Source organism: Mus musculus, chromosome 5, assembly GCF_000001635.26.
Source record: "Mus musculus strain C57BL/6J chromosome 5, GRCm38.p6 C57BL/6J".
NCBI classification, from domain to species: domain Eukaryota; kingdom Metazoa; phylum Chordata; class Mammalia; order Rodentia; family Muridae; genus Mus; species Mus musculus.
Window position 1 is genome coordinate 119,966,529 of NC_000071.6, and position 15,203 is coordinate 119,981,731.

At 49.4% G+C, this 15,203-nt stretch overlaps 1 long non-coding RNA gene across 1 annotated transcript; it reads left to right on the forward strand.

Annotated features, from left to right (window-relative positions):
• Nucleotides 1–12,023: 12,023 nt before the first annotated feature.
• Nucleotides 12,024–14,856, forward strand: Gm42018. The gene is made up of 3 exons (XR_878740.2): nucleotides 12,024–12,208; nucleotides 12,961–13,223; nucleotides 14,590–14,856. It is a non-coding gene; the product is annotated as a predicted gene, 42018 (long non-coding RNA).
• The last annotated feature ends 347 nt before the right edge of the window (nucleotides 14,857–15,203 follow it).

The following is a 15,203-nucleotide window of genomic DNA, read 5'->3' on the forward strand; positions in this document are numbered from 1 at the left end:
ATAGAGAAACCCAATCTCAGCATTCCATTTTATAAGTTTACAGTGTCAGGTTGGAGGCGAAAGTGATTCGTCCGGACTCAAGGTTTGCTCAGTTCTTAGGTCACGTACGACCATTGCGCCTGCGCAGTAACGTCCCAATGACGATGCTAATTCCCCTAGCTCCCTGCAATACCCTCACAGAAGTGTTTACAGCACACATTTATAACGTGCGAGTAGATGGTGTTTATCAGGGCTCTGTTGTTATTTGTATTTTTTCCCCCTTGGGAGACAAACAAGTGTTAAGATTTATTCTCTGTCCTGGCCTAAAACTCACAGTCTTCTCCTTTTGTCTGAGGTTCTCCTCAGCTTTTCTCAGGAAGGTCTGGTCTGTTCTGTTCTGTTCTGTTCTGTTCTGTTCTGTTCTGTTCTGTTCTGTTCTGTTCTGTTCTGTTCTGTTTCTTTTTGTTTGAGACAGGGTTTCTCTGTGTAGCTCTGGCTGTCCTGGAACTCATTCTGCAGACCAGGCTGGCCTGGAACTCAGAGATCCGCTTGCCTCAGCTTCGAGGGGGCTGGGATTAAAGGCGTGCGCCACCCCGTCCTGCTTTGTAGGAAAATTCTTATTCCCTATACCATGGACCCTCTGCTCTGGGGGCTGGGCAGCAGCAGGGACTTGGAAGCCTGGCACAGTCCTCTTGCCTGGGGAGCCCGTTTCTTTTATTGCTGCTTTCCAACTGGCGGCTAGCTTGTGGGATCATGCTTAATCTCGAAGACTTCAAAGTCATGGGCAAAGACATCTTTGGCTTACAGGGTGGGAGTTTAGAATCCGGGACAAGAGGCAGAGCGTGAGGCAAGGAAGTCACTGGCTTCTGGGCACTGCCAGTGCCCCCTGAGCACCAGCTTGCCCCTTACTTCGGGTAAATTCCTCGCCTCGCCGGGTGATAAGCGTGGCTCCGTCTCTGAATTTTCCCATCCTGCTGACAGTTTTAAACCAATAGATTTATGAACTTGTAAGTAATAGAAATATTTAAGGCAGACCCGTCTGTCTTATCTGTTAAGACAGGGACACTCCTCTTCAGGGATGGGGGAGGGGTAAGCTCATAAAAAGGAATGAGGTTAGTGATTCCCCAGCTTGGGGGAGGGAGCCGGGAGGGGGGGGTCGCGGGGGGGGGGTCCTGCTGCCCCGATGCCTTCCTTCCTGCCCTGGCGCTGGCCTGGCTCTCCCGCCTTCCAGTTATTTTTGGGTGTTTCCCCCAGTGGGTTTTTATTCTTCTTGGGCCAGTTGGAATCCACCCGTCTAGATTACCTCCATCACTCTGAGAACATGATGAGGATGAAGGGATGATAGTGATGATATGATGATGGCAGCTAGCATGTATTGAGCACCCACTGCCCACTGTATGCCCAGCACCTTGGCCTTTCAATTAATCATTAGGAAAAGCCCAAGGCGGTAGGCAAGCAGGCTCAGAGAGTGAGGGGACCTGGCTTCTGTAGGAGCCTGAGGCTTATTTAACTATGGAGTCTTTCTCATGGACAAACCAATGGCAGCATCGTAGGACTTACTAACGATACCTTCCAGGTTCCTTCCCAGAGTCTCAAAGAAGCCAGATCCAGCCAGGCACCTGTAAGTTTGAGGTTTATGATATTTATTTTTACAAAAGGAGAAGCGGTCCCAAAAGTAACTTGTTCAAAGCCAGATGGTTTCCAGATGGCAGCAGGGGGATTTGAACTCAGGTCTGATGTCAGCATCCTTGCTCTCAGCTCCCTCTCACCCACCAGTACCTCCTGCCGTTCACTCCTGGCTCTCCAGCAGCTGTGCGGACTCTTGCTGTCCAGCCTTTCTTGGAGAGGCTGTTTTCCTTGTCTGATATGTCTCAATGTTCTGTTGCCCTCTACCAAACCTTATTTCTGTCTGGGAATTCAATTCCCCCAGGTCCCTCTTCATCTCTCTCTTCACATCCATCTCTGTGCCCCTCCCTCCAATAATTCTCTAGTCACTCAGCTGTCCCCAAGAGTCACAACCCAGGGGTCTGTGTCCATGTAACCTTGACCATGTTGTGATAGTGACACATGGGGAAGTGACTCTCTCTCTCTCTCTCTCTCTCTCTCTCTCTCTCTCTCTCTCACACACACACACACACAGGCATGTCATCACATGACTGAGGTATACACAGACCTCTGTGTCTCCTGTTTCCTCTCTCCCACTGCCACCACTGGCTTTCCTTTGTCCTCTTTGTCACTATTTCCTGAGTGCTTCAAAGAGGGAAGATACTGGTTAGCACTGGGGACCCTGTTCTTGACACAGTCACTGTCAAGAACATCAATATGACAAAATGTCCCTGATGGCCAATACTGAGGGGCCCAGTCAGGGGTAGTGGAAGGCTTTCCAGAGATGGTGACACCCAGAGGAGCTGCTGAAGGTAGCTAGGTGGTAGGTTAGGCAATGGGAAAGCATTGCAGACAGAGAGGTCTGTGATACCCCAGGACCTTTGCACTGGCTGTCTCTGACACCCAGAACCACTTTTTTTCCTAGGCAAACTAGACTGTGGTAGAACGAGAGGTGAGGCTGGGAGGTGAGCCAGCCTGTCTGACTCTGAAGCTTGCCTTCCTGGTCCTCTGTCTTAGCTAGAGAGAGACTAAAAGGGCATCATCCTAGACACCAAGCATGCCATCACAACTTGATTGCTGCTAGGGCACTTTCTACACTACTTTTGGCTCCCCCTGCTCCAGAATGTGTAACCTTGGGCAAGTTACTGGTCTTTCTGCACCTTGATAGGGTCAGAGATGGGATCCTGTCAGAGCTGATGAGACGGTTAGTATCTTCTCTATATGTGAAGTGCTTAGTGGAGAGCCCAGCAGGGTGATCCCAGAAGAGTCAGTAGCTAGACCAGCTGCTGGGACACAGGGCCTGAGTCCACAGGCCACACTGTAGACCATCATTCTACCACCGTGTCCCTCAGTATACATGTATACATACACAGATGCATGCATGCACACACAGATGCACACATATACACACATATATATAAACTCATGTATGTAAACATACACATAGATGCACACATACATACAAAGCACACATATTCCCACTTATATGCACATACATACAGAAACACGCTCATGCACACACACTTATGCATGCACACACACAGATACACACATACACTCATGCACACATACACTCATAAACATACATATACATACTCATGCACACACAGAGATGCATACATACATTCACACACACCTATGCATGCATACACAGAGACACAAATATACACACATGCCCTGTCATGCACACAAACACAAAAGCACACATACACACATATACACACATGCATATATGTACATATTATACTTATGCATACACATGCATGCACATGCACATACCACATTCACACATATGCATATATGCACACACATGCAGAAACACACATGCATGCACACACAGAGATACACACATATACACGTGCACACACATGCCCACTCATGCACAGACACACACATACACACACACTCATGCATACATGCACACACTTATACTTATGTAGATGCATGTATGCACACATGCACATTCACACACATGAATACATGCACACGCATGCACACATACACTCAGACCCCTTCTAGCTTCTGGTAGGAAGAGTTCTGTAGAACACAGCGGGATGGCACGGCTTTTAGAAAGCAGGGTGGATGTAACTTAGGATTCCCAGGAGACACAGCCCCGGACCCACAATCAGTACCTACCGTGTAAGTTGAAGAGATAACGGCTACCAGGCACCCCAATGTTTCACTATCTACTGCAAATGTGTTCCCCATTACCACCGTCCTCTGAGCATAAAAACACTGTCGGCATTTCAGCAAGGCTCCCGAGCCTGCAGCGGCTGTGTGATATATGGGCTTTCTGCCTCCTTGGCTGCTTGCTTAGGGTACTCTATTCCCTGCCTGGCCCAGGCTTGAGCCACTTGATGTTGGTAGGATAACTGGAAATCTCAAAGCTGGAGGTGACTTCCAGGGAGGAGGAGACAGGAGGCGTCACAGACTATGTTTCTGAAGGGAGAGCCAACTTGTACTTCTGTGTCCAGCTTTGGTTATATTTATCCATGTGTGTTGTCAGTGTTTCTTGTTATTTTGTCACCAAATGCTTATTGACAGTGGGGTGGATATATCCAAAGGCACCCACCATGATTCCTAGATCCCCAGTGTTCAGGCCCTATATGAGGGCCTGTATCCTTCTCTTGAGGATCCCTGCCGCCTATGGCTTACATTTGGTCAATATGAAGGTATTTTGTAGATTTAGTTGTGAGATTGAGCTTTGAATGGACAAAAATGGATTATGGGAAATGCAGTCTGGCACAGTGGTAATGCACTAATTTAACGTATAGGTTTAGCCTCTGATTTCCATCCCCAGTATCTAAAAAGGAGAAAGGAAAAAAAAAAAAAAAAGGAAGGAGGGGAGGTGGGGACAAGGAATGGAGGGTGGGTAGAAGAGATTATCCCTTGATGGGCCCATGGAACCAAGTGAAGTGCTCTGAACTGGGGCATTCCCTCCCTGAGGTCAGGAGCCCAGTCCTACTGAACTGGGGTCAGCCCACCCTGAAAGCAGGAGGCCCCTCCTGCTGGCCCCAGGAGATGCCTGCATCTTCATAAGACACACAGAAGAAGAAAGTCCCATCCTAGAAATGAACCCGGAGCCAAATCTACTCCAGCTACGTCTCCAAGAGGAAAATTCAGCCTAGAAATCCGGAAAAATGTAAAGCCAGCTTCTTGGCTGTGTTCAGCTTTCTGAGCTGAGGAAATCAAGCAGTCAGAAATGTGTGTTGTCAACGAAATTCTAAACACGTGGCAAACTGTTACTAATCATTAGAAAACTAAGACGAACATTTACTATACTCGGAAATTCTAATTCATTAACTCGAGCACTCACGGACGCATGCGCGGACCCATGCACGCATGCTCGCACTCACATTTGTTCAGATGCGCATGACAGAATTGCTCATCTCTGACGCTTCATTCACAGCACATGCGCAGTAAAGGTGGTGCTAAGTGGAGCCCTGAACTATCATGTGTGATTTGGAGGAAGTTAGGAGAGGTCTCTGCGCCTCAGTTTTCTCCGATGAGGCATGGGAATGGGAACCTGCCTGTGGTGGCCTGCTGAGAGGTCATGCTACATCACCCAGTGACAATGAGATGGATTTGGGAGTGAGCTACAGCTCAGTGCTCAGATGCTGGTCCTGGATGCATGGGGCCTTGCGGTTCTCTTCTGCGCTGCAGTTTTTCTGACTTTGGACTGTGGCCCTAGGAATACCGATATTTGCACCCTCTGTTCTCAGCTGAAGTGTGAGACAGCCTTCCCCATGCCACCCAATAGGTGTGACTTTCTTCCTTAGTAATGCAGACTCCCGTGTACTGTACATTTCCCCATCCCACCTGCAAAGACAGTGGCCATAAAGGTTTTAGACCAATCTCGTGGGTAGAAAATGGATGAGAGATGGAATAGGTATTTTTAAGGGAAAGGGGTACAATAAAATAAAATGTTATTAATTCGAATTTCAAACAAAACAAAATAAAAACTATTTAAGGACGGAAGCTGAAGCTCAGAGGTAGAATATTTGCCTTCTATGTGTGGGTCCCTGGGCTCACCCCCAATACTTCAAATAACTTTTTACCCACCTGTGGGTGAGGATCCCCCCACAATGTGGGTACAGGTATAGGGTAGTTCAACCTAGACCCTGGGATGGAAATGAGACATGAGACTCCAATATGGAGTCTCAGCAAGAGGGGAAAATCTTACATTTCATCTGGCCCGGCTGTATTGGAAATACACAAGAATCCAGCACCCAGTAGGTGCTTCATAAATCACTTGCTGAGGGGTGGGGAGATGGCTCAGTAAAGAGATGGCTCATGTAAGTACAGGGACCTGAGCTCCATCCCCAGAAGCCATGTGGAAAGATCCGGGTGTGGTGCTGGCTTTGAGTGAGGAGATAGGTGGATTCTTGGGGCTGGCTAGCCAAATTGTTGAGGCCCGGGACCCAGTGAGAGTCTCATTCTCCCCCCCCCCAAAAAAAAAACCAAAACAAAACCAAACAAAAAAACTGAAGAGGATTGTGTCCTGAGAAGTGACGTCAGAAGCTGACCTTTGACCTCCCTGCACAGGCACTCACACCTGTGTGCACACACTCCAAAAATAAACAATTTTATGGAAGCATCTAATGAATAAGCTATCCCAGCTCTTTAGTGGTTTCCTGTGAGGCACCCAAACTTTACTTTCTCTCCCACCCCCCACCCCCCACCCCCGGTGACAGACAGGTTATCAATGGTGACAGAAAGGGAGGCCACGGGAGAATAAGTGACTTGTCCAAAGGCCCGAGGCAGAAAGGCAGCTAGGATTTGAACCTGGTGCCTCCATTCCCTGCATTTAGCTTGAATCTCCTCCCACCCTCCCATGCCACTCCGAGACGTTAAAGTGCAAAGGGCCAACCATGGTCGCTGACACAGCACTGCCAAGCAGATGCTGTCTGTGCTGCTACTGTCATGGCTCGTGTTCACCATTCAGCTTTGAAAGTTTCTGTAGGGTCCCGAGAGCACTTTAAAGAGGGGGGAAATGAGGGTGGGGGGCGGGGGGGGGAGAACTGTGGTCATTAGGAGTCTGTGTGCGTGTGCACGCATGCGCAAGCTTAGTGACGTCACGCGTCCTCCTTGGCATGCCTGGCACGGTGCTGTGGTCTGGTTAACACCCCGTGATATAGCCTCTCACTGTAGGCTCACAGCCCGCAGGCACAGATTGTGCTGATTGATCTAACCCTGTAAAGGGCCAGCTGGGCCACACGAGCCGGGTGAGGCTTAATAAGAGCATTTTGAAGCTGATAAGAGCCAAAGTTGCTCGTTAAGATTCCGGGGGCGGGGGGAGGGGGGCGGGGAGGGGCTGCGGATTCTTCTGTGTAGTACTTCGTCTTCTTCTTCATCATCTTCTCTCCGTTTGTCTTAGTGCAGCAGATAAAGCTCGCTGAGCGTCCGGAGGGTGACACAAGGGAGCAAACGCAGGAGCCTTTGATTTTTAAAGGACTACATTAAAGGGCGCTAGCGACATTAAAGAGTCCCAGGTTCCAGCTGGGATCAAGGGCTGAGCGGCCTCCTTGCCTGGGTTATAGAAATGTATTTGGGACAAGTGGTGGCAGTGACTCTGGGCTGGTGTTCAGAGGCCCGGTGTGGCTCTTTTATCCCACGGGATGTGTCCTCAGTGACCTCAGGCCTCAGTTTCCCTGATTTCAAGCTGGGGGGGGGGAGAGGATGAGTAAGCTCTAGAGCAGTCTCACTTCTGAGTGGACCAGTCCCTCCCACTGGGAGCACCCTGCCCATCACCTGAGCCTAGGGTGCATCAGTGACAGTGAGGAGGACGTTGGCTCTGTGTGAGCAGCCAGGTAGGCTGTGGTCCAGGGATGTCACAAGAACCTCATTTTATTCTTTACCTTAATGCCAACAGCCGCCACTCCCAGTCGAGGACACCTATTCAAGTCATCCAGTGTCTATATCAGACCTGGTGAAGCTGGCTCCTTCCAGAGAGAGGGAGAGAGACAGAGACAGAGACACAGAAAGACACAGACAGAGACACAGACAGAGACAGGCACGGGTGCGTGCGCGTGCACACACACACACACACACACACACACCCAAAACACACACACAGAACCACAGAGATGGGGACATGCAGTGAGGTGGCTTTTCTTTTTCTGTTTGAGTTCCTTTGACAATCTAAATGATACTCAGGTATGACATCTCCCATCTAATTTAAGGAACAGATCCAAACGGATCCTCTTAAACGTCAGTGTGTGTGTGTGTGTGTGTGTGTGTGTGTACACAAAGGTCAGCCCTCACCTTCCGTATTGCTTTAGGTACCATCTCTCACTGTCCCCCACTGTATATGCCATTCTAGGCAGCCCACAAGTTACTGTGGGATACTCTGGTCTCTATCTCCCGTCTCCCTGTAGGTACACTGGGGATACAAATGTGCTCAACAGGTGTTGAGCTTTGCCCGGGTTGTGGGGATCTGAATTTAGGTCCTTAAGCTTGAACAGCACATGCTCACCCTACTGAGCCTCCCCAGTCTCTTAAGTAACATTTATAGGCTCTCACTATGCAGTCCAGGCTGGCCTTGAATTCATAATCCTCCTGCCTCCACATCCTAAGGGCTGGGATGACAGGCATGCACTACCAGCCAAGTGTTGAGGGCTAGCTGCACAGCTATAGGAGGAGGCTATAGGAGAAGGGTGAGGGCTGTGCTCAGGTGCTTATACAATCCACAGCATGGCACCCAGTGCTCAGGGTTTATCTGGGATCAGCTTAAATCCAGTCAGGCAGAAGCCCCTCACAGCTCTACATGATAACTTTCCCCTGGTGTTACTGAGAGTCTTAAGTGTGAATATATGTGTGTGTGTGTGTGTGTGTGTGTGTGTGTGTGCGCACGCGCATGTGTGCATGTGCGTGCATGTATATATGTATACGTTTATAGGTGCACGAGTCTGTGTATGTGCCACATGGGTGTGCATGCCCAAGGAGGCCAGAAGAGGTCATCAGACCCCCAGGAGTTACTGGTGGTACTGAGCCACCCAATGAGGGCATTGGGAATCAAACTCACATCCAATGGAAGAACAACAAGCCATCTGCCATCTTTCAGCCCCAATTTGTTCTTTTTTTAGAGCCCAACCCTGCCCCCCTATCTATACTGGGGATCTTCTTGGGTCAGCTCTTCTGGAGAGTCTAGGTGGCCAGGCTTTTCCTTAAGATCTCGACGTCAGTACCAGGAGGGAGGTGGAAAGGCTCCTGGCTTTCTGGAATAGAAGTTTCTTCTGAGGAGGGGTGGGGATGCCACCTACTCACCAAGCTCCCTTCTATAGATCTAAGGGACCTCTTGCCACAGACCAGTGAGCTAGGTCACCTATTCAAAACCCTTGCCAGTGCCCAGTCTGTGCAGACAACTCTCCAGGTTCTGTATCCTTCTTCTTTTTTTTTTTTTTTTTTTTTTTTGTCTGTTTTCTTCCCTTAAGTCCATCTTATTCTAATCAGCAAGCCATACTCCTCTCCTTCCCACCTCTTGTCCTCTGGGTCGCCATTTCTGCTGTAACTTTCTGTATCATTCCTTGATCCTCCATGGACACAAACACCCACCTGTTCCCCTTAGATCACACACAGCCACAGCCTTTCCCACTTGCATCTCTGCAGTTTTCTTTCCCCCAGAGCATGGATGACAGAGGTGATGGTTTCCATACACACATGCCTAGCTAGTGGGCCAGAAGCAGTATCTCTTGGGAAAACATGTATATACGCGCGCGCGCGTGTGTGTGTGTGTGTGTGTGTGTGTGTGTGTAAGAGAGAGAGAAAAAAAATGTATGTGTATGTGTGTATGTATATATGTGTATGTGAGTGTATGTATGTGAGGATGTATGTATGTGTGTGTATGTGAGTATGTATGCATGTGTGTGTATGTGAGTATGTATGTGTATGTGTGTAAGTATGTGTGTAATTATGAATATGTGTAAGTGTGTATGTGTATGTGAGTGTGGGTAAATGTGTATATGTGAGTATGTATGTGTATGTGTGTAAGTATGAATGTGTGTGTAAGTGTGTATGTGTATGTGAGTGTGGGTAAGTGTGTATATGTGAGTATGTATGTGTATGTGTGTATGTGTGTGTAAGTATGTATGTGTGTGTATGTGTGTGTAAATGTGTATGTGTTTGTGTATGTGAGTATGTATGGGTGTATGTATGCATGTGTGTGTGTGTGATATTGCTGAGTGCAAGTCCATATTGTTCTACCCTTAGGACTTTCTCCTTGGGAGTGGAGTCTCTGACCTGAAGAGTATATATCTTGCAAAGTCACCTTTCTCAACAGGTCAACCCCGACGCACTCTATATGAGGAAATGACCATTCTAGACCTTGGCTGCCCTCTGGGCGCCTAATGGGGAGGCTAAACCTGAAGTTGGCTGCAGATTCAAGTTTGTGCTCAGATATAACAAGCCCACTGGAAGAAAGGATTTGGAAGGAGCCACAATGGTTCAAATGGAGAGGCCAAATGCAAAGGAAGATGTCTGACAGCCCCCAAGCACAGCGGCACCATCCTCACTGGGGAGGGATTCATTTTCTTTGCCCAGAATGACTACATCTCCAGGGAACCTGCAGGCTTGAGCAGAAGAGGGTCAGATTTCTCACAGATCCATGGCTGGGGTTTCTGGTGCACCCCCCCCCACCACCACCACCTTCCAATTCACATTGTTTGAATTCACTTACCGAGAGCAAAATCCAACCGAAAGTATAAAGACACCCAGAGATGCTTATTTTAAAGATCTGCGTCAGGTGTCCTGGACATCAATAGCTCTTAAACCCCACAGCAGCACTTTTATGATTTAAGCCTAGAGGAAGCTGACATATGGATCACATTTTCTTGGAATTCCTCCGAGTTTTAAAAGCGAAAGGTAGACGCGTCAGCGACGTGGCAGAGCGCCTGGACCACTTAGAGATGAGCCTTCAAGGCAAAGCACCCTGGATCCCCCTAGGCTGGGGGCCGAGCTTGTCCAGTTTATGTATCCATCACTGCAGAGAGCAGATCTGGGAGTTCCTTAAGGAGGTCTCTTCTGTGTGGATCCTAGGGTCGTTTTTTTGATCTGGGATTCCTCTCTGAGCACCATCAGGACCCAAAGCCACAGTTTCTGAGCTTTGTGATCCCCGCCTAAAATGGCTGGTTGGAGACTCAGATTGTGGCGCTACACCCCAGCCCCCTTACACCAGGACCTCTTGGTTGGAGCTGGATGCGGTGACCCAGGCCTATAACCCCAGCTACTTGGAAGGCTGAGGCAGGAGGATCATAAGTTTGGGATCAGCCTAGACAACTTGGCAGACTATGTCTCAAACTTCAGAAGTATAAAGAGGCCAGGGGATGCAGCTGATGGTGGAGCAAGCGTGAGAACGCTGGCCTAGAATGTTTAAGGCCCTCAGCTTTGTCCTCGGCACTACATACGAGAAAAACCAACTTTATCAAGACCCCCAAACTCTGTATGTACATGAGGTTTCTTAGCTTCCAGGGTGGGATGGCACAGGCAGAGGTAAGGGTTTCTTTTCTTAATTTATTTTTTAAGCATGTGTGTGTGTGTGTGTGTGTGTGTGTATGTTTGTGTGTGTTTGTGCGTGTTGTACTAATTTTCTGAACTTTACCCCCCTGATACACAGACACACTTCTCATCTAGTGTTTCCCTGGCTTCTCCACTGTCATATGTGGCCATCCCCATCCTGTGATATCCTTCAATTGACCTGTTTGGTTGGTGACCCACTAGAGGACATGAGGGAGTTCCCACAGGCAGCCCTGGACCAGGCCTGACCCAGCCATACCTAGGTTCCCTCCTGGCTTGTCAGGATGTTTATGGATTTGTCAGGGGCAAAGGAGATGGAGTTTGTACACATGGGAAAGGAGCAGTAAGCCTATACTTGTGTGTGTGTGTGTGTGTGTGTGTGTGTGTGTGTGTGTGTGTGCGTGTGTGTATGTGTGCCCGCATCTCCCCTTTCCATTCTACCTCATGTTCTGCCTCCTCTTCTCCCCCTCTTACCTTAGACCTGCCCCTGACATGGGTGAATAGAAGCCCAGAGCCCAACGCTCAGGAAAGCCAGGCACCTGGGGTCGGAGGCTCAAGAGCCCACCAAGAGTTAATCCCTGAGGAACAAGGAGCTGAGTGAATCCTGCCCTGCCCAACACCCTCATCATCATTAGTCATGCTCGCTGGACAGGAGGCTCCCCACTGGCGCACCTCTTCCTGGCTTCTGTCCTGCGAGCAGGCAGCCATATTTCATGCTCTGAAAACAGATGACCCCGGGGGTCACAGAAATGAAAGACCCGTTGAACGGGCTGGTCAGGGGCTCCACGGAAATGGAGGACAAGGAGAAGGTGGCAGACCAGTGTCTCCAGAAGCAGCCCTGGGCTGTGTTTCCTGGCAGCCCGCTCTGCTTCCTTAGGCCAGGTAGGGAGACAGGGCTACTGGGGCTGTTCCTTTAAGGAAGCACAAGGCAGGGGTGGGGCTGGGAAGCCATATTTGCATAGAGACTCTTCCCATGATGCCCTGGAACAGACTGGATCAGATTGGGTCACAATACAGTGAGGACAAGACCAGCCTACCCACTTGGCTTTCAGTTTACCAGACTATTCCAGATTCTTCACAGTGAACAGGGAAGAATTAAATGTCATAGTTATAGGTATGTTGTGGGTTTTTTCCCCTTGTATTGAGGGAAAAATAAATGAAACACATAGTGCCTATGAAAATCCATAAATATTTCCTAAAGAAGAAGACACGATAAAATGCTTATTTAAAACTATAATGGTTAGGTCTGGGTACATACCTTTAATCCCGGGCAGAGAGGCAAGTGAATCTCTGTGAGTTCAAGACCAGCCTGGTACACACAGTTTCAGACCAACCAAGGCTACAGAGTGAAAGCCAGTCTAAAAAACGAAACAAAACAATAACAAACTAACTTACAAAAAAACAGTTGTTAGAGCTAGCAAGATGGCTCAGTGAGAAAAGGTACTTGCAGCTAAGTCTGATAACCTGAATTTCTTCCCTAAGTTAGGACCAACTGACCTCCGCACAGACAAGATAAGTGAAGAAATAGGTATAAGTAGCAATAATCAAACAACGGTTAGGTCAAACAGGGGCGGTGCATGCCTGCAGTCCTAGTACCCAGGCATCTTGAGTAGAAGAGCAGTGAACAACAGGGAGGTCTGTATGAAGAATTAAATGTCATAGTTATAGGTATGTTGTGGGTTTTTATGGATTTGTCAGGGGCAAAGGAGATGGAGTTTGTACACATGGGAAAGGAGCAGTAAGCCTATACTTGTGTGTGTGTGTGTGTGTGTGTGTGTGTGTGTGCATGTGTGTGTATGTGTGCCCGCATCTCCCCTTTCCATTCTACCTCATGTTCTGCCTCCTCTTCTCCCCCTCTTACCTTAGACCTGCCCCTGACATGGGTGAATAGAAGCCCAGAGCCCAATGCTCAGGAAAGCCAGGCACTTTCTCTTCCATGGTAGCTGCTGTGGTAAGGAGTTCCCAAGGAGTGCAGAGTCCCTGCTCATCACGGAATGCCCCGATCAAGAGATCAGACACAGGAGACAAACGGAAACACATGCAAGTGGTGAGACAAACGGAAACACGTGCAAGTGGTGAGCTGTGACAGTGGTCAGGTCAGAGTGATGCTACAAGACACAACAGTAAAGGTGAGGGGTGTGGAGATGACTGGAGGGACACTTAGATCCTGTGCTGTCCTGAGTCGACTAGCACATACTGATGGTGAGATGATGGTGGCACTGAGCAGCCTGCCTTCATATACTATAAGTGAACACAGAGATGAGCTAAGGGGTAATGGAGCAAGAGATTCCCCCCTCCCCCATTGGGCATTGGCTGCTGGTAATGTCCTTGTTCCAACACTCCACGGTGGTGGCCCTGGAAATCCCTGGTGGATGAGGAAGCAGAAAGCTTGGGCACTGTGTTAAGAGTTCCCAGCGGGCATCTGTGGCAGAGATCAGGTCTCCTCACCTTTTATAGCCTGGACTTTGGAGCACGCTCAAGTGTTACCAGAAAATACACTGGACGTTCATCTATTGGCCTTCCTCTTCCCTTTCTGCTCACTCTCTTCCTCTCATCCTACTCATCCTCTTCCTCCCTTCCTACTCACCCACCTCCTCCCTTCCTGTTCACCCTCCTCCTCCTTTCCTAGTCACGCTCTTCCTCCTTTTCTAGTCACCCTCCTCCTCCCTTCCTGCTCACCCTCCTCCTCTCTACCTGCTCACCCTCCTCCTATTTGCTCAACCTTCCTCTTCCCTTCCTGCTCACCCTCTTCCTCCCTTCCTGCTCAATTTTCCTCTCTACCTGCTCACCCTCCTCCCTTCCCCTCACCCTCCTCCTCTCTATTTGCTCAACCTTCCTCTTCCCTTCCCACTCACCCTCCTCTTCCTGTCCTGCTCACCCCCTCCTCTCTGCCTGTCCAATCTTCTTCTTCCCTTCCTGCTCACCCTCCTGCCCCCTTCCTGTTCACTCTCCTTCTTCCTTCCTGCTCACCCTCCTCCTCTTTCCCTGATCACTCTCCTCTCCCTGCTCACCCTCTTCCTCCTCCCTTCCTGCTCACCCTCCTCTTCCCTTCCTGCTCATCTGCCTCCTCCCTTCCTGTTCACACTCCTCCTCTACTGTCATCATCATCATAATCACTCCAGCCACCTTTGCAGCAGCTCCAGGCAATCCTTGGGTATTCAGCAAGCCCATGGTAACCCAGCAAAGGAAGCTGCACCTCACCAATGAGGAAATTGCCTCTATCATCTGCCCAGGTGCATCCTGAATGCATTCCCTTTGGAATGGTTGGAGCGCACCCCAGTGACCCCAATATCTGGTGGGGTTTGTGGGGCCAGGACTGGGGATTACACTGTTAGTCTGCAGCCCTCCAGGTGGACCGTGGATTTGAACGGAGGTGGCTAGATAGGATCTGGGGAGCATGCGATTTGCCCCACCCCCATTCTCTCTAAAGCAGAGATGAACCCCTGAAGGAGACTGGTTCTATGGACCCTGAATCCCAAATGCTTCCCCATACAGAGTGCCACAGAGCTAGGTAAAGTGAGGCAAAAGGAGAAGGCAGCTCATAGCAAGCAGGATCCTTGGCAAGGAGAGCCAGCGACTGACTGCAGACAGTGCAGGAGACAGCGTGTGAAGCCGCCCCGGCTGCAGGCTTGTGCAGCTCGCTTTTATTTATGGTAACACGCATTACAGGAAAATTTTATATAAGGCATTAAAGTGCAAGCAATTTAAGACACTTGATCAGCCTTCCTCCCCGGCATCCTGACATCTCCTCCCACCCGTCATTCTCCCCCCACCCCTTCCCTGGTGTTTGAATTTCAGCTGGGTACAGGCTGATAATGATGAAATTACATTGCAAACAGGTGCGGCCTCTTCTGCTCTGGATGGATGCCAGGGCGTGTGACTCCTCGGTGCGGGGGGGGGGGGGGGCGTGTGGTTTGCCTGGTTTATGAGGCTGGGGATGGAGGGTGAGGGTACTTCCCTCCCCGGAGTCTCTCCACCCATCAATCCCCTTTATGCAGCTAAGCTAGGCCCTTCTGCATTCTTTGTTTTGGGTCCACTGTGGGGTATGGATTCTACCATCCTAGTAAGGAGGCATCGTTTACCCAGGACAATAGGACCCGAGGAATGAA